This window comes from Lissotriton helveticus, chromosome 2_1 (genome assembly GCF_964261635.1).
Source record: "Lissotriton helveticus chromosome 2_1, aLisHel1.1, whole genome shotgun sequence".
Lineage (NCBI taxonomy): Eukaryota > Metazoa > Chordata > Amphibia > Caudata > Salamandridae > Lissotriton > Lissotriton helveticus.
Genome location: NC_136059.1, coordinates 89,846,974 through 89,865,803, shown reverse-complemented (window position 1 = coordinate 89,865,803; position 18,830 = coordinate 89,846,974).

The following is an 18,830-nucleotide window of genomic DNA, read 5'->3' as shown; positions in this document are numbered from 1 at the left end:
TATCTTTGATAATACAAGTATACTTATTATCAGTAGCAAAATTATCAGCATAGTTACTAAGACATAAAAAGCGAATGGTGACAGCATGTTAACATGCTGTAATGAATAAGAGTTAACAACACTTATATCTCACCCTCCCTAACACATATATTATATTATTATCTAAGAAGGTCTCTTTGGGTTGTTTTAGGGCGGGCCCATACCTTAGTGTCCTAGCATGAAGGAATCACATCAGCATACACCAGCTCTCTCTGCATGTGCACCGCATCAAGTGTGTTAACAATTCTCGTGCAAAGCAATATCAATCCCGCCTCAAGCCCAAGTTGGCAAAGGCTGCACTTGTGTTATGACTATGAAGGCGTGGAGATCAGACCTCATAACAATTCCATATCGTGTTGCTCCTGAAACTTCAGCACTCTCCGTGCAGACATGGTTTATTAAACAAAACTGATATCAGAGCAATAACATATTATTCTCACATACACCACGGCAAACCACTAGGTTGAAAGCTAAGTCAACAATTAAGGGTCGTGTGCAGAAGTTGCAAGAAAGGAAAAATGGCGTTTAAATCTCAAATGTACCTATGCTAACTTAACACGATATAAGGATATATAGGAGCTATACAACAAAAGTGAAGCAGGCACAGGAGTGCGCGCAAAAAAAATCCATCTGGAATTGAATAAGCAACCCGGCAACAAACTGTCAATGGTTTTTAAAGCACGATTTGGAGTTCTTAGAAGCACCAATCAATATGGGGCCTATGCCTGCTTATGTGGTGGCTAAGCTACTGACGAAACAAGCAGGTTAATATAGGCCGACCTGGATGCACAAGCAGTGAAGACCTTGGGTCATGTTAGTTTGGCCTCAACGCTCTGTGAGCCAGGGTCCCTGCCATCCTAGCTGTCCCTGCATCTTACCCAGTGCTTTAAATGGGGTGCGGGGGGAGTGCAGGTACTCAGTATCGGTGAGTACCGGCCCAATTAAAGCACTGGTCTTAGCATGAACCCGGAGTTAATGGGTCTGCGTTTTGGTCTAGTCTCGCTGAATGTGTATTAATGCGTTTTTACTGCTGAGATTTTTATTATGAAGTGCTATTTTTTTTAATGATTTTAAGTAATTGTGCAATGACTACATTAATCTAATCTGCTCACAAGACATCTTTAAAAAAAACCTCAACGGTTCCCTGATAAAGACACAGTTAAAGTGCAGTTTTTGTTAGTAAACAGAACTGAAAGAAACTGAAATTGGCAAGTAAGTTATGGTTATCTCAGCAAACCATAAATCTCATGTATATAAACCTAAACTCTCCCCCCGAAGCCCATTGCTTATGGCCTCAACATATTTATGCCTATAGATAGCAGGACAATATCATTAAGTAACAACCCACATCCAAACACAGAAAGGATACTGTATCCATAGTGATGCCACTGATAATGTCAACGTTAAGCCTTAAGGTGATATATGAAGTCATCAGTGAGGTACTTTGTGATGTCACTTGTCACGTCATGGGTGAAGGCGGGAGTCTTTCGAGGGATTGACGGAGGTGTCTGCTTTGTAAAATGTACCTCCGATGGGTTAATGGCTTTTCCATCTTTGTGGGGCATCTGATATGGGCTCTTGTGACAGACACTGCCTTTGCTGCATGTAATTGACTGGTTCTATATTACTTGCGTTAGCTTCTTTTACTGTGTCACTTGCCCCCGCAGAAGCGCTCTGAGGCTGCAGTGTGCAGCGCCGTGCGAAAACTCCAAATAAAATCAATTATTTTAATCAAATTTGACATCATTAGCAGTAAATTACCATTTTATATGGAGCACTAGCAAGAATAAACTTAGAGAGGAAAAAAGCGAGGAATCATCTGATCGAGACAGCATGGCAGCCTGAACACGCCCAGCTCTGACCCCACCCAACATGAAACACATACAACAGGCCCTGTCTGTGTTCCCGGGTGGGAATGTCCCTCTTGGACACTACCGGAAGCTCAACAGCGCCACCTAGTGGTAAACATTCCAAGTGTGGTTGAAATGCAGCTGCTCTCCTGTTTCGGTCCAGTCCTGAGCCTTTCGAAATAACTGTTTCAAAACATTGTTTTGATAATTCAAGCCCCAGTGATACTGGAACTCAGATCATGCTAATATTATAGCAAACATGTATTTACCTACTAGTGCACTGCGAGACACTGCATGTTTGTGAAACTGCTTTTCTGTAGATTCGTAACAAAATGCATGCAACTCTAAGAAGAACTAAAACCCCCAGCTGTTCAATAAATAATATATTTTTAAGCTTTCCATCTCCCCTTTTTTAAAATTTATTTTATTTTATGCATTTTTATAAAGCGCGGACTTTACCCGAAGGTGTCAGAGCACTGTACAATAGTACCAGTTATGCTACATGAGAGAACTGTTGCAGGAATAAAACAAACAAAAATAGCATGCCATAGAGTCGAAGCAACGCAGGCAAAGGGCACACAATTAGGGTGACCAACTGGCATTGGTGCAAATTCAGGACGGTGAGTGTAAAAATTCAGGACAAAGGGTCAAAATTCAGGACACAAATTCAGGACAGGAGGTCAAAATTCAGGACAAAACTTCAGGACAATAGGTACATTTTACAGACACATCAGAGGTTGCGCAATAGTATATAATTAAGCCCAGCCATTTCCAAACATATTCAACCATTTGCAAACCTATCCATCATGTATCCTTCCATCTACCATTTCACTCATCCATCCTTTCACTCATCCATCCATTATCCATCCATCCACTCTTTCACCCTATCCATCTGTACACTTATCCATCCACTCTTCATCCCATCCGTCCATTCACTCATCCATCCAGCCATTTACCCTTTCACCAATCCAGCCATCCTTTCACTTACTAATCCATCCACCCATCCACTCTTTTAGTCATCCATCCGTCCTCCCTTTCTTTCTCCATCGACCCTTTCACTTAGCCATCCTTCCTTCCTTCCATCCATCCATCCACCCACCCACCCATCCATCCATCTACTCATCCACTCATGAATCCATCCATTGACCCTATCACTCATCCATCTATCATTTCACTCCTTCACACATCTATTCATCCTTTTGTCCATCTACCCTCCCTTTCACTCACTCATCCATCCTTACATCCACCCGTTCACTCTTACGTACATTCATTCACCCTTGCACTTATCAATCCATCAATCCATCCATCATTTCACTCATCCACCCAACCATCCACCCACCCACCCACCCACTCATCCATCCTTTCACCCACCCACCCACCCACCCACCATCCAATCCACTCATCCATCCTTTCACCCACCCACCATCCACCCACCCACTCATCCATCCTTTCACCCACCCACTCATCATCCATCCATCCATCCTTTCACCCACTCTCCATCCATCCATCCTTTCACCCACCCACTCATCATCCATTCATCCATCCTTCCCCTCATCATCCATCCATCCATCCTTTCACCCACCCCCTCATCATCCATCCATCCTTCCCCTCATCATCCATCCTTTCACCCACCCCCTCATCATCCATCCATCCATCCACTCTTTCACCCACCCCCTCATCATCCATCCATCCCCTCATCATCCATCCTTCCCCTCATCATCCATCCTCTCACCCACCCCCTCATGATCCATCCATCCACCCTTCTCCTCATCATCCATCCTTTCACCCACCCCCTCATCATCCATCCATCCATCCTTCCCCTCATCATCCATCCATCCTCCCCCTCATGATCCATCCATCCACCCTTCTCCTCATCATCCATCCTTTCACCCACCCCCTCATCATCCATCCATCCATCCTTCCCCTCATCATCCATCCATCCTCCCCCTCATAATCCATCCTTCCCCTCATCATCCATCATTTCACCCACCCCCTCATCATCCATCCATCCTTCCCCTTATCATCCATCCATCCTCCCCCTCATCATCCATCCATCCATCCTTCCCCTCATCCCTCCATCCTTCCCCGTATCCATCCTTCCTTTCATCCATCATCCATCCTTCCCCTCACCCATCTATCCATCCATCCTTCCCCTCCATCCATCCCCTCATCCATCCATCATTCCCCTCATCCATCCTTCCCCTCATCCATCCATCCTTCCCCTCATCCATCCATCCTTCCCCTCCATCCATCCTTCCCCTCATCCATCCATCTTTCCCCTCATCTATCCTTCCTTTCATCCATCCATCCATCCTTCCCCTCATCCATCCATCCATCCTTCCCCTCATCCACTCATCCATCCATCCTTCCCCTCATCCATCGTTCTCCTCATCCATCATCCAGCTACCCTTCCACCCATACATCCAGCTATTTACATTTTTTCTCATCCATCCTTCCCCTCACTCATCAATCCATCAATCCTCTCATTATCCATTTATTCAATCTTTCATTCATCCATTCACCCTTTCACTAATTCATCCAGCCATCCATCCATCCCTTCACTTACTTACTCGCCCACCTTTCCATATTAATTTGAGCTGAGCCCTTTTGAGAAGAGGCCCATCAGGAACTTCACCCTCACTGCAGGAGCCGTTCCAGGACTGGGACAGAAGCCACCCAGCGCGGAGACAGGATCCACCACAGGGGGGGACAGGAGCCTTCACAGGCAGGGGCGGGGGAGGGGGACAGGATCCACCACAGGGGGGGGGGGACAGGAGCCATTACAGGCGGAGGGGAGGGGGGACAGGAGCCATCACAGGAGGGGGAACAGGATCCCCCAGGGTGGACACAGGGGTGGGCATGCAGTATTCTAGTATCATCTTGGGCTCCTTGCCCCCTCCTGCACAAGACAAGGAGATGACAGGCTCTCTGTCCAAAATGCCATCCCCCACTTTGATGTACAGTACTTACAGGAGATACTCTAAGAGAACTGGTTTAACTGATTGTCCTCCATACTTTGTTAATCAGTGTGGGTGCGATTATGCCATTTCTTAATTTTATTACATTATAGACTGCATGTTTGAAGAACTGAGATTTGCTTACAATTTAGTGACAGTAATTAATGAACCACGTGCTGCCTCTGTGTAATCTGGCCGAGTCTAGGATGTTTGGGGCCCTGGGTAGAGTGAGGCCCCCTCTAAATTGCAGAGACATGACGCATTCAGGGCTGTTTGCATCTGAATAGATGCCCCTGCTCCTGAAGCTGCAGCCCCCCTTTGTCACCTTCAAGCACCTCTTAACAGCTCATCAAGGGCTGAAAGCAAGGGCTGAAGGTGTGAGGGTTGCCATCCCGCTGTGCCTCTCCAGTGCTGCGGGGTATCTGAGCTTTGGAACAGCATCGGTATCAAGAAGGGAGGTGGGTGGAAGCTGTGCCTGGTTAAAATTACGGACAAATGGCGTCCGTTAAAGAATCCTTCACGGACAACGGACAGACGGCCAAAATTACGGACTGTCCGTGAAATTTACGGACGGTTGGTCACCCTACACACAATCTCAAGCACAGCATGAACAGACTATACAAGCAAAAATATGAATATAAATGACAAATTTTACAATGACTGAAGAACTTCCTGGCGAAAAATAGCTGGCTATAGAATCAAAACAACGCATGCATGCAAAAGGAACACAATATCACACGCAGCAAGCACAGGATGTACAAACAAAAATATGAATATATGTGACAAATTTACAATGACTAAAGAACTTCCTGGCGGGGTCTGAGAAGGAGGGAATTCGTTCTGAAAGTGTCTTTAGAATAAAAGAGATTTGAGGTCCGCTTTGAAGATCGGGATGGAGGTGATGGCATAGAGCGAAGGAGGAAGCGAGTTCCAGATTCTCACCGCATTACCTGAGAACGATTGAGCCATCAATTTTTCAAGAAGGAACTTTTCCGCATTCCGAGAAGGTCTCAAGCCTCCAGACAATTTCAGTTTATTCGCCAGATAGCGAGGGGAGGAAGAGTGCAAAGCTTTGTGGATGATGCACGCCGTTTTGTAGATAGCTCTAGCCTCGATGGGAAGCCATCAGAGAGAAGACAGGATAGGAGTGATGTGGTCACTTCGTTTGGACCCTGAAATGAAGCGAGCTGCTGAATGGAGGACAGATTTGAGGGGAGAGAGGTGAGATTTGGGAAGGCCAGTCAGAAGAGAATTACAATAGTCCAATCTAGAGAGAACTAGCGATTGGACCAAGGTTTTTAGGTCATTCTCTGTGAAGAACCGACGAATCCCCCATAAAAGGCGCAGCTGATAACCTGCGCTCTTGGCCATGGAATTGATGTGTGAGATTAGGTTGAGTCTTTTGTCAAGTATGACACCTAAGGATTTCGCGCAGTCCACAATGATGGGTTTACTGTTGAGTAGATTCAACTGATCCATCCAGGATTGAACAGGAGGCGGGAGAGAGAGCTAGATAAGAGGAGGAATTCCATTTTGGAGGGATTGAGAATGAGTTGGTGCACTAACAACCAGTTGTGAATAGCGTTGAGAGTAGAGCTGAGTAGTGAGAGATCATGAGGGGAAGACACCTTGAGGTATATTTGTGTGTCATCCGCATAGAGATGGTAGAGGTCTCCAGATTTGCTTAGGAGGTTCCCTAATGGTTCCAGATAAAGATTCAACAGAGTGGGAGCAAGGATAGAACCTTTAGGGACGCCTTGACCAACCACCAGTGGAGATGAGAGACTGTTCGCAATCTTAATCATTTGGGATCTGTCCGAGAGGAAAGAGGCAAACCATTTGAGTACTGTTCCTTCAACGCCCATTCTCTGTTGAAGAATGTTTAGGAGGGTGTTGTGATTAATAGTGTCAAAAGCTGCAGAGAGGTCGAGAAGAATCAGAAGGCACGATTCCCCCGAATCGAGAATATGCAGCGCATCATCGATCACTTGCAGCAGGGCTGTTTCAGTGCTGCAATTTTGAATAAAGCGCAACTGGAACATGTCGAGGAGATTATTGTCCATAATGTGTTGGGACAGTTGTTTTGCAAAACATTTTTCTGTGATCTTTGAAAGAAAAGGGAGATTGTTGATGGGGCGGAAGTTATTGAGGTCATTTGCATCTGCAGAGGTTTTTTTTAGAAGGGGGGTAACCTGTCCTGTTTTGAGGACAATTGGGAGGTATCCTTGACTGAGGAAGAGATTGACTAGCCTGGTTCAGTAGTGAGAGTGTTAGTATAGAAATCAATGGCGATGCCATTGGGTATGGGGTCAGAAGAATGGTTGGAGGGTTTGGTTTCGCGGATGCATTTGAGGAGATCATCCTCCGAGATGGCGACAAAGTTCTGCCAGGTCACTACGGATTTTCGCTCCTCGATGGGGGTGGGGTGGGTGACCTGTTCCACCAGAGATTTTACCTTTTGATCGAAGAATATAGCAAACTCAGTTGCTTTCTTTGAAGCATCCTCAGGCTTGATGGTTTGGGGAGAACAATTTGGGTTTTTGATGAGGTCGAAACGTTTTTGGGGTCTTTTTTTAGCTGAATCGAGGAGGGATCTGAAATGAGATGTTTTTTCCTGGAAGATGTGCTTGTGGTATTTGGATCTTGCTGAACGTAAAAGAGAGAGGTTGGTGGTGGATGGAGATTGTCTCCAGTGCTTCTCCAAGATTCTAAGGTTTTTCCTTTCGTCATAGAGAGCTTTGTTAACCCAAGGAGCTGATGGGGTGGGTCTTTTCCTTTTGCTTTGGAGTGGAGCAACCTTGTCGATTTCGACTGCTAGGATTGAGAGGCAAAGGGGAGTGAGATCGTTGACATCCGTATTGGGGTCTAGACTAGGAAGTGAACGCATAGCAGAATCACATAGAGTCTCAAGAGCAATGTTTTTTGTGTTGCGGAACCACGTAGAGGCTCTTTTAGGTTGGCCGAGAGTTAAAATGTGAGAGAGGTGAAAACAGAAGGGAATGAGGAAATGTTCAGACCAGTCAACACGGATGGGTGAAGCAGTGGTAATCTGGTCTGATTTGGATATCACAAGGTCCTGAATTGAGCCCTTGGCGTGTGTAAATTCCGAGCAGTGTTGGGCAAGAACGTTAGCTGAGAGAAAGTTTGCAAGCTTGTTGGCAGCCGAGTATTCCACGGGGCCCCAGTAGAGATTGAAATCACTTAGGAAGATCTGCATGTCGCTTTGTGAATATTGGTCACTAATGAAGTCGATGAATTCCTCCATGAAGGAAGAGCAATTACCAGGCAGGTGGTAGATGGTATGGAACCTGAAGGGTGAGCCATGATGAACTTGGAGTTCTAGGGAAAGGCATTCAAAGGTGCGAAAGAGGGTGGTGGGAAAGGTTTTGATTTGGAGGGCGTTTCTGTAGAGGAAATGAATGAATGAAATAAAAAGAATATTTATATAGCGCGGTAGCTGCCCTCGGGCGTCCTAGCGCTGCGGACAACAGGCCTAGTGGACAGTCATTTGGGCTATTCTGGTTTGTTAAAAAGCAGGGTTTTTTTAGATAACAGTACCACCCCCCACGATCTTGCCTGTTCTGTCGTTTCTGAGGATAGAGTAGTCAGTAGGTAACAAAAGATCAAATGAAGTGTGAGAGGAGTCATTAAACCAGGTCTCCGTGAGAAAGAGCATGTCGAGATTGTGGTGAGTGATGGTGTCGGAGATTTCCAGTTTGTGTTTGGTTGCAGATCTGCAGATATGGAGCATACAGTGTAGCTCTACGCAACTGTTTTGGTGATGTGAGAGCCTGGACTGATGAGGGGGATAGGGATTAGATTCTTGAATGAGGGTGCCCCTTGAGGGGGAGGCTGGTAAGTTCTGAAGGAAGAGATGGTCTGAATGGCAAATTGAGTAGAATTGTTAGGAGAGGCGAGTGGAGGGGAATACAAAATGTTCTAGCTATCGCGACAAGAATTTTAGATTCTATTAAGGACACGGAGGCGAGGATTATGCTTTCTCATTTCTTTACTGCACAAAACAGCAGCCAATGAAAATGAAAACTACAATGTAAAAAACAACATTTCCCATGAGGCTTTGAACCACGCCTCTCATACAACAACCAATCACAGTGTCCATAAACATATATAGTATCGAGACACTAATCTGGCCTCCTCTTTCTTTGCGCGAACAGTCTTATCACAGTGAACAAAAGTCTTAACTCTCAACGGAGAGAACAGATCCGTAGGAAATCCCAAACGTAGAAAATCCAGAATCACTGGGAATCATCCTCCACCAGGAAAGGACAGCACCATCCACAGGAGGCAGTTAACTCTTGTTGGAATCATTTCCTGAAACAGAAAAAGAAGTTTGAGAAAAGAAGCCCACAAATCCTACTTCTCAGAGGGTGGGTATAAAGTTGTTAAACAACATCATTTCAAGACAACTTTACAGTTACATAACTGTCCCAACGGGTGGGATAATCCTCGCCTCCGTGTCCTTAATAGAATCTAAAATTCTTGTCGCGATAGCTAGAAAATTTTGTATTCTATGGCAGGACCGGAGGCTTCTGATTATGCTGGTTCAAAGCTCACATTAAAGCTCGTCAATCACAGCATCAGAAACGTGAGGAATCGGTTTATAATAAAACACCTTAAACATAGAATCTGAAGACCAGTCAGCTGCCCTTAGGATATCCTCCAGGCGAGAACCCAGTAAATAGGCTTTAGAAGCCATCGCACCTCTAGCAGAATGCGCACCATAAGCAGTAATATCAATGCCGGCTTCCGACATAACCCATCTGACCCATCTGGCCAAGGTAGCAGCAGCGACTGGCTTGAATGGTTTTTGAACAGAAATCAACAATTGCCCCAAAGGATCAACTCTGTGTGCAACAGTACGCTCCTCATAACATTTCAGACATTGAAGAACACATAGCTTGCTGTTGTGTGGAAAAGCGGGGTAATCAACTGAGCGAGACATGGTCTTAGTCCGTCTCGTAATGACAAAGGATACACCCTGAGGAGAAAACATCCTACCAGCTAAATCCAAAGCCCTGACATCTGAGACTCTACGACATGAAATGAGGCACAACAGCATGGTAAGCTTGGCAGAGAGCTGCTTTAAGGACAAAGCACCATTATCAGGCCATGATTCCAACAAAGTAAGCACTTTAGCAACATCCCACATGGTGGAGTACCTGGGCCGAGGAGGGTTGGCCACACGCACACCTTTAAGCAACTTACACACCAGGGGATGCATCCCCACCGGCTTACCGTCAATGTGATCGTGACCAGCAGAAATAGCAGACCTGAAATTATTAACTGACCTGTAAGCCAGGCCTGAGGTTGCACATTCAGATAAAAAATTAAGTACCTCAGTCACATTTGATCCCACGGGATCCACCTGTTTTGAAAGGCACCAACCCACCCACTTCTTCCAAGAAGCAGAGTATCGTTTCCGGGTGGAAGGAGCCCACGCCTGCTGCATAAAACTGGAAGCTTCTCGTGAAAGGCCTGTAAGGCGTTCGTGTCTCCGGAGAGCGTCCACACCATTAAAGTCAACTGGTTCTGCAGAACCAGTGGGTGGCAAGCCCCCACTGGATCCTGCAGAAGCGTCGGAAAGACCGGGAGCCGGAAGGGGAGATCCACTGACAACTCCAATAGTGTGGGAAACCACGATTGAGTCGACCAAAAGGGGGTCACCAAGACAACTGTCGCCTTCTGCCGGCGTAACAACGCCGCCACTCTCGGGATCAGCGCAAACGGTGGAAACGCATAGTTCTTCAGCTGCCCCCAATGGTGAAGGAACGCATCCGTCCCCATCGCCATTGGATCCGGTCTCCAACTGTAAAACAGGGGAAGATGGGCATTGAGGCGAGAGGCAAACAGGTCTATCTGACACGGACCTCGCATAATCATGATCCGAGAGAACAGCGATGGATGGAGCCTCCAATCGCTGGAGTCCCGGAGAAATCGGGAATTCCAATCCGCCACCCGATTGAATTTCCCCGGAAGGTATTCTGCCACCACGGAGATCTTGCGATCTAGGCAGAAGTGCCAGAAGTCCTTCGCAATGTGGACTAACATTCGGGATCTCGTCCCACCTAACCGATTGATGTATCTCACTGCGGAGACATTGTCCATCCGAAGGAGTATACAACAATTGCTCTTCAGCGGTGAGATAGACCTGATGGCAAACGACCCCGCTAACAACTCTAGACAATTGATGTGAAGTGAGAGTTCGTCTGCTGACCACCGACCTCCTGTGGTAAAGTCGCCACAGCGAGCGCCCCAGCCCCATTGACTGGCGTCCGATTCGACTACCACATCCGGGGCTGCGCCGAAGATAGCTCGGCCGTTCCAGGCTGACATGTGATCCAGCCACCACTGAAGTTCCTCCCGGGACTCTGGGGAAAGAGGAATCAAGTGATAGTAATGAAAATTCCTCTGCAGATAAAAGATCTTCAGTCTCTGTAGAGCCCTGTAGTGCAGGGGGCCGGGAAAGATGGCTTGAATCGACGAGGCCAGGAGGCCCACAACCCGCGCCAGCACCCGCAAGGAAATCTTCTCCTTGGCCAAGGTGGACGCAATCTCTCTCTTGATGGACCTGATCTTCTGAAGGGGAAGGAGAAGTTGTGTCGAGACAGAGTCTATCAGGAAGCCCAGGAATTCCATCCGTTGATTCGGAATCAGCACCGATTTCTTGGTATTGATCACGAATCCCAGATTCTGTAACAGGGACGTCGTCCACTCCAGGTGAGTGAGAAGGAGGGACCGGTCCTGGGCCAGGAGTAGTATGTCGTCCAGGTAGACAATAAGACGTACTCCCATCTCTCGAAGGCGAGACATCACTGGCTTGAGCAGTTTGGTGAACACCCAAGGGGCAGAGGATAGCCCGAAGGGGAGCACCTTGTAGCGAAACCAGCGCCCTTTCCAAGGAAATTGCAAAAACTTTTGATGCGCTGGGCAGATGGGGACTGTCAGGTAGGCGTCCTTCAGATCCAATCGGACCATCCAGTCGTTCTCCAACAGAAGGTCTCTTAAGAGATGGATGCCCTCCATCTTGAAGTGACGGTAAGTAACAAAGGGGTTGAAGTCCCTCAGATTCAACACAAGGCGCTGCCCGCCTCCTTTCTTTTGCACAAGAAAGACGTTGCTGCAGAAGCCCTCTGGAATGAAGGGCCCCGCAGCAATAGCCTGTTTTGCCAAAAGCTCGTCTAGTTCTGAGTCTATAAAATTCTGTTCGAGATGGGAAAAAAGGAGAGGGGGAGGGGGAAAGGGCTGCAGGGGGCAGGTCACCATCTCTATCTCGTAACCTTGGACGGTCCGAAGGACCCAAGCATCTGCCGTGAGACTTGTCCAATTCGTGACAAAATGCCGTAACCTTCCCCCTAGTGGAACCAAAGGAAGAGAGGGACTTACCGGAAGACTGATTATCGAAGTTTTTGTAACCTCGGTTGACGCCTCTGTTGTAGCGGCCCCTGAAGCCGCGGGATCTTGAGGGGTAAAATCCGGCCTGATCCGGTTCCTGCGTGTACCCTCTGCCCCGCCTAGGGACGTAGCCTCTTTGAGGACTGGGATTTGAGTAGCGGCCGGTCGAGCGTCCTCTGCCACGCCCGGCCCTACCAGAGACCTGATGCAACACACGCTTCAGTGAGGCCTGAGACTTGTCTAGGGACGCAAAAGTATTGACAAATTTCGCAATGTCCTTAACAAAATTGTCACCAAACAATTGGCCTTCCGCCAAAGGACCCGGCTCGGAAGAAGCCAACTCCACCAGTTGAGGGTCAATGCGAAGAAGGACCGACTTCCGTCGTTCCGAGGCAAGAGCGCAGTTAGCGTTCCCCAGCATACAGATGGCTCGTTGAGCCCAGCCCGCCAAAACTTCTGGGTGAATGGCATCACCAGTCTCCTGTGCCTGAAGGGCAAGCTCCAGGATTTTTGCCAACGGGCCCGAAAGGTCCAGGACCTTATCTTGGCACGCCCTGAGCGCGCGATCAATCCCTTTTTTGGGGTCTTTCTTATACTTTTTCAGAAAGGTGGTCATGGAGGTATCAATGTCCGGTGTAACTGCCACTTTGTGGGGTAGATCGGGACGGGGGCACTCGGACTTCAGTCGGGATCGGACCTCTTTATCAAACCCTTTACGGAGGTGAGTCTCCAAATAGGCCGCCACAGCGGGAGGGGGGACCCAGTCAGAGGACCTGGGGTGGACAATATCCGTCGGATCAAAGGAAAAGGGCGAGGGGGTGACGGGGGAGGTATGTTTACGCTTCTTAGCGCGTTTGCGGGGAGCGGCATCCGACGAATCTGTATTGGTGCCCGTGTCAGTAGTGGTGCAATTAGGGGACGGAGAGTGGGGGGAGGACACAGGTTTGCCAGAGGGGAGGGACACTTTAGAGTTATAAATCTTATCATATGATTGGGCGTGGGGCCAGGCAGGATCCAGAGCCCCTTTCTTAGGGGGGGGACGAGCAGAGTCCTTGTTGGGGGGGGGTATAGGCTTACCAGGGACCAGTAAATCCAATTTTTTGGTCAAGGGAAGGAGGGCTGATGAGAGGGCCTTGTCCAACTTGGCATCCAGCTTTTTATCAATGATATCTTCCATGGAGTCTCCCTCATAGAACTCCTGCTGACCCTGGTATTCATACGCAGCATCCTCCTCATCGCAGTACCCAGTGTCTGCCATCATTAGACGGAATTCAGCAAATTCCAAACTCAAATCCCCAGAGGGAAGCTAAGAACCAGCCCAGGCAGGGGCGTCAAATTGGGGGGTGCCAGGCGCAGGAGCCGGAAATACCAAAGGACAGAAATAAAGTCCCAATCTAGGACTAATGGAGGTAAGTAGCCCTTTCCAAAACAGAAAAGGGCCTTCAAAAATTATTGGCGAGCTTCCAGAATCACAGAAAGGTAAGGGTTAATAGCAGGGAGGCTCCGATGCCCAAATCAGTGAAAAACGCTGCCAGATGATGCTAGAAATCGCCCTCGGCTCCTGGCCAAAGCTGCGTTGATCCCCACTTCAGCCGGGGGCAGAGCGTCAAGCAGGCACCTTCGAGAACTGCGCGCGCACAAACCGGCGTGCGCGAGCTCTCAGAGACGTACGCGGGGCTTCCCTGGCTCCGGCGTGCGTCTCTCTCCCCGAGGGGGGGGCGAAACCCCTCACTAGCGCGGCCCGCTAAGAAGCGGCCGCTGCAGCAACCAAGCAGTGCGAGAACGGGGAAAGCCTACGGGCGCAACACGCGCCACCCAGGGGGTCCGGGACCCAGAGCGGAGCTCCGATCCCGATCTAAGGGGTGAGACAGCACCGTGAACGACAGTAAGAAGCGCGACACCAAGCGAACAACACCCGCTAGAGCGGACGATAAATCATGCATACAGGCATAAAGCGAAGTAAATACCAACAGGGAATAGTCCCAATACAGCGCGCTAATTCAATATACAAAGGCATAGGCCTCAAGGCAAGCATAATAAACACATAAAGTATAGAGCACTTATCTGGGCTGCGGAGCAGCAAAGAAAGAGGAGGCCAGATTAGTGTCTCGATACTATATATGTTTATGGACACTGTGATTGGTTGTTGTATGAGAGGCGTGGTTCAAAGCCTCATGGGAAATGTTGTTTTTTACATTGTAGTTTTCATTTTCATTGGCTGCTGTTTTGTGCAGTAAAGAAATGAGAAAGCATAATCAGAAGCCTCCGGTCCTGCCATAGAATTGACATTGATCCCGGCTCCGGCGGCAGGTTAGCCCAGCACCATGTGACTCTGGGCAATAGCTCGCTTAATCTTCCCGACGGCCCCCCAGCGCCTAGAGACCCTTACGGGTGATTGTGCGCTTTACAAATGTGGACTTTACAAATGTGGACTTTATGGTCTTGTAGGTAGCCAATAAGTTGGTGATGTCTGTGGAGGACAGATTGTGGTTGGTTCTATTGGGGCGCGGGAGCAAGGAACTCCTCAGGAGGTTATTCGGGGGGGGATATCTTAGCACATAAGAGTGAAATAGACGCTTCAAGCTGGGAAATGGAAGAGATGAGAGAATCAAGTTTAGTTTCCAGAGATAGGTGTGCTGAGCATGGAGTGAAAGGTGGCTCAATTGTTAAGGGAGAGAGTGGCCTAGGCGAAAGAGGACAGGAGGAAGTGGGGGACCGGGGAGAGTGTTGGGGTGCGAGGGTCGAAGGTGGGGGAGGAAGTGAAGTAGGCGAAGGAGGGCAGTGGGCTGTGGGGGACTGGGGAGAAAGACGTGATGCAAGGGTTTGAGGGGGGGACGAAGGTGGTAGAAAGGAGTGAATGGAGTTACTGTGATATTTTTACTGGTGTTGAGCAGAGGTGAAGAATGGAGATCATACATAGGAGGAGAAAGTTGAGAAGTAGAAATGGATGGCTAGAGGAGGAGGGGGGAAGGAGTGGGGTTATGGGAAGGCCATGGATATGGTGAGATGAGAGGAGAAGGGGCTGAACAGGTAGAGGAGGGAGGGAGGTCAAAGGGAGGCCATAGGAGTGGGGAGAAGAGAGAGGGTGAAGGCCAGGTGCCATGGGTAATGAAAGGTGAATGCAGGGGTGAAGGCACCTGGCAGAGTGGGGGGGTCGAGCAAAATGAAAGTTGTGGGAGGAGGGAGGGACTGTGCAGTCAAAGGGAGGAAAGAGGGAGGAATTACTTAGAGGGGAAACAGGGTTGTTAAGCACAGGGGGGAATGTAAGATGTGGAGAGATAGGAGGTGTGAGATCAGTGGGAGGGAAGATGATGGGATTACCAAAAGGTGAGGCAGGGATGTGAGGCATGGGAGGGGGTAGAGAAGGTTGAAGAGAGATGGGAGAAGTAAGAACATAATTGAGGGTACGAGGAAAGGGGAAGAGCGGAGATGGGTGAGGAGAAGAGGGGAGGGAGGGGGAGGGTAAGGCGAGTTGATCGGTAGTTCAGATTGTAAGGAAGGTGGATTAAATAGGAGGGAAATGGGAAGGAATAGGGGAGTTAGGGGCTGGGAGAAGGCAGTGGAATAATGAGGAGATGCAGGATGTAGAAGTGAAGTGGGGTGTAAAGCAGATGAGGTAAGGGGGAGGTCCCGTTGGGAAGGTGGCAGAATGGGAGGGGGGGAACGAGAGAAGGGGGGGATAAAGGGTCGACCTGTGACTCCCGGGAGAGCGGTCTGAAGGAATGTGTGTGGGTGAAGGGGGGAGAAAGGGGGGAGAAAGGGAGAAAGTAGATAAGCTAGAAGAAGTGGAAGAATCTAGAGAGATAGTAGTCGCAGGGGTGGGACGAAGGGAGTGGAAGATGTGGTCAAAGAGAGAGAGAGACAGGAGTCAGAAGCTTGGATCATGACAGTGCCATTGTTATAAAGTGTAATGGTGAGATAGCCATTAAAGCGAGCGGAGGGAGACATTTTTAACCGATTCCCATGCGGGAAAGAAGAAGAGGAGGAGGAGATGTTGAAGGAATTGGAGAAGCTGGAGGACCAGGAAGGGATGTCATTAGTGAAGAAAATGAAGTCATTTTTAATCTTCCCTAGGCGCTCATTATGGAATTGGACAACAAAGAGGGAATCTGGAAATTGTTCAATAATGTTATGCTTGACCCGTTTAGCGTGTGCTTTGGACATATAAGGGGGATAAATTACTTTGAAGCAATTGATTCCAGACTTAATTCGACTGGAAGCCATGATAAGGAGATGAGGTGAAGACGTGGTGTGGTGGACAGAAAAAGGGTCCGCTAGGGTAGTGATGGTGCAAAGAGGTAAAATGAGAGGGGTGCGCAAATTCCGGAAATCAATGAGAATAAAACCAATAGGAGTGAGGTCAAATCAGGACCAAAGGTAGATACTCGACAAGGCTAGAAACAGGTAGAAAGGTACAGGGGAGTAGCAGCATTGACTCATGTGTGCATACCTCTTTTGTTTCTAATAGAGGAAGATGAAGCACCAACAGGGGGGTTGCCCAATCCAAGATGGCCATCAAAGATTTGAAAGCATTCCTCTTTCCATTCAAAGCACCGCCTGCTGGCAAAGGCCGCCATCTTAGGGTCAGGCAACCAGGTTCTGGGCATGGGGGGCCTGGGTGGGGGGAAATAACATGGATGGTTGGGGTGTGGAAGCACGTTCATGGGTGTACCTGTATGAATTTGAGTGCGTTATACACAGGCAATAATAATGACTTGCAATAATAACTTTTTAATGTAGTGCTTAACACTTTTGTACGTTTTCACACAAATTACCTTTTTTTTCAGGCATGCCAGGAATTCACACAGGGGTTCCCGGCAGGAGTAAATGCACTTAATACTGCACATTTCTCCGCCATGAGAGCAGAGACGTTCTCAGTGGTATATCCCACTCCAGGGGCGGGAATGGGAATTCCAAAACCTTGTTTGCTTTGGAACTTTGGGAATGCCCACAAACATGTACATTTGTGTTCATTCACAGACGTCGATCTGACTCCTTCTGGTCCTGGAAATGGCAGGAGATGTCCTGCAGCCAATTGCTAGGATTTCAACTTCCAGGATGGGAAGGGGACTGGATCATCCCTACAATTGGTGGGGGATGTAGGGAAAATATGTTCTCCGCAGAGAAAAAAAACCCAGTGCTTTTGCATGGGGGGGTCTGTCTCCCCGGCGTGGACTTGACCTCTAAAGAGAACTCCATACAGTGTGAATAGGACGTCACATGACTTTTCCTGTGGTAAATTTAGAAATTTGCCTGGCGCAGCTTTCCATGCATATTACCGGAAATGCTGGTGAATAGGAAATAAACGTAAACATACGTTTGGGTAGAGATGACTGTATTTTTACATTTATTTTGGTGAATTAGCCCGGTAGAATTAATTCAATGTTTTATAGTTAAATCATGAGTAGCTCTGCAGAAGATCTTAAGGATCTACCTGGGATATTGGGTGTGACAAGCTTTTTAATTCAATTCAATTCAAAATATCTTTATTCGATTGTTGAGTGCAATCATAAAAGTACAAGTAAATTACAAATATACATGTAAAAAGAGAATATATAAAAATATAATAATTCATTGGATTCATAAAGACAATTACATTTTTAAAGTGCAGTTACAGTTATAAAAGCATTTGTAAAGTGCCGTTATACAATCATACGTTTCCTAATGATCATGACATTTCTTAGGTATAAAGCTGTTGTCGCTACAGATACATGATTGTCTAACATTTGCATGTCAATCATCGCTGCACGGCAATGGCGAAATCCTAAAACTCTTAAGAAAGGCAGTAGCACAATTTTTCTCATTTCATGATATAATTTACAAAATAAAAATACATGAATGGTACTCTGGGGGGAGACATTATCACAGGGACAATGTGGTAGATCGTGCGTCCAGTTGTTAATCATGGGGAAGCTAACCAATCTGTGGAAAATATTGAATCTGAAGCGTGTGAGTAAAAAACGCTCATATTTGTTGTTTACGTAAATTAAATAGGGCTGAATCCTAAAAGTTGCTAAAACCAATTGGTGTTGCTGGACAGAAGGTTTTAAGGTCTCCACAGCAACTCGGTGAGATTCTAAGAGGGCTAAACACTCCTTTTTTAAATCTTTTCATGAGATTCCTGAAATATCCAACGGGTTCGTGAAATATTCCTCTCCCAATATCTTTCAGAAAATTATAAACATACTTCACCCAAGGTATTTTGGTAGCACCCTCCAATTTAAGAATATCTGTTAGAACAGCTCTGTTTAGGTGTGTTGTCTCTTGGGTCCAGAGTCTGTGCCATAACAGGACTGGCTCTACTTTAATCAGGTCTGAGATATAGTATAGACCAAGTTCAAAGTGGCAGTTAAAATTGGAGGAGCTTTTGGGGAGTGCCAATATATATTTTAAAAAAGAATTTTCAGGAACCTGAATGGGTAGTGGGTTTGCAAAACCCCAAACCCCACTGCCGTAGGTAGCACCTGCTACACATTTGGCTTTATATATTTTTATCAATTCTACAGGGGGTCTGGTCCCTTTTCTAGAAAAGATTTTAAGAGCAGCGGTTGATCTGGTGAGCTCAAGTTTT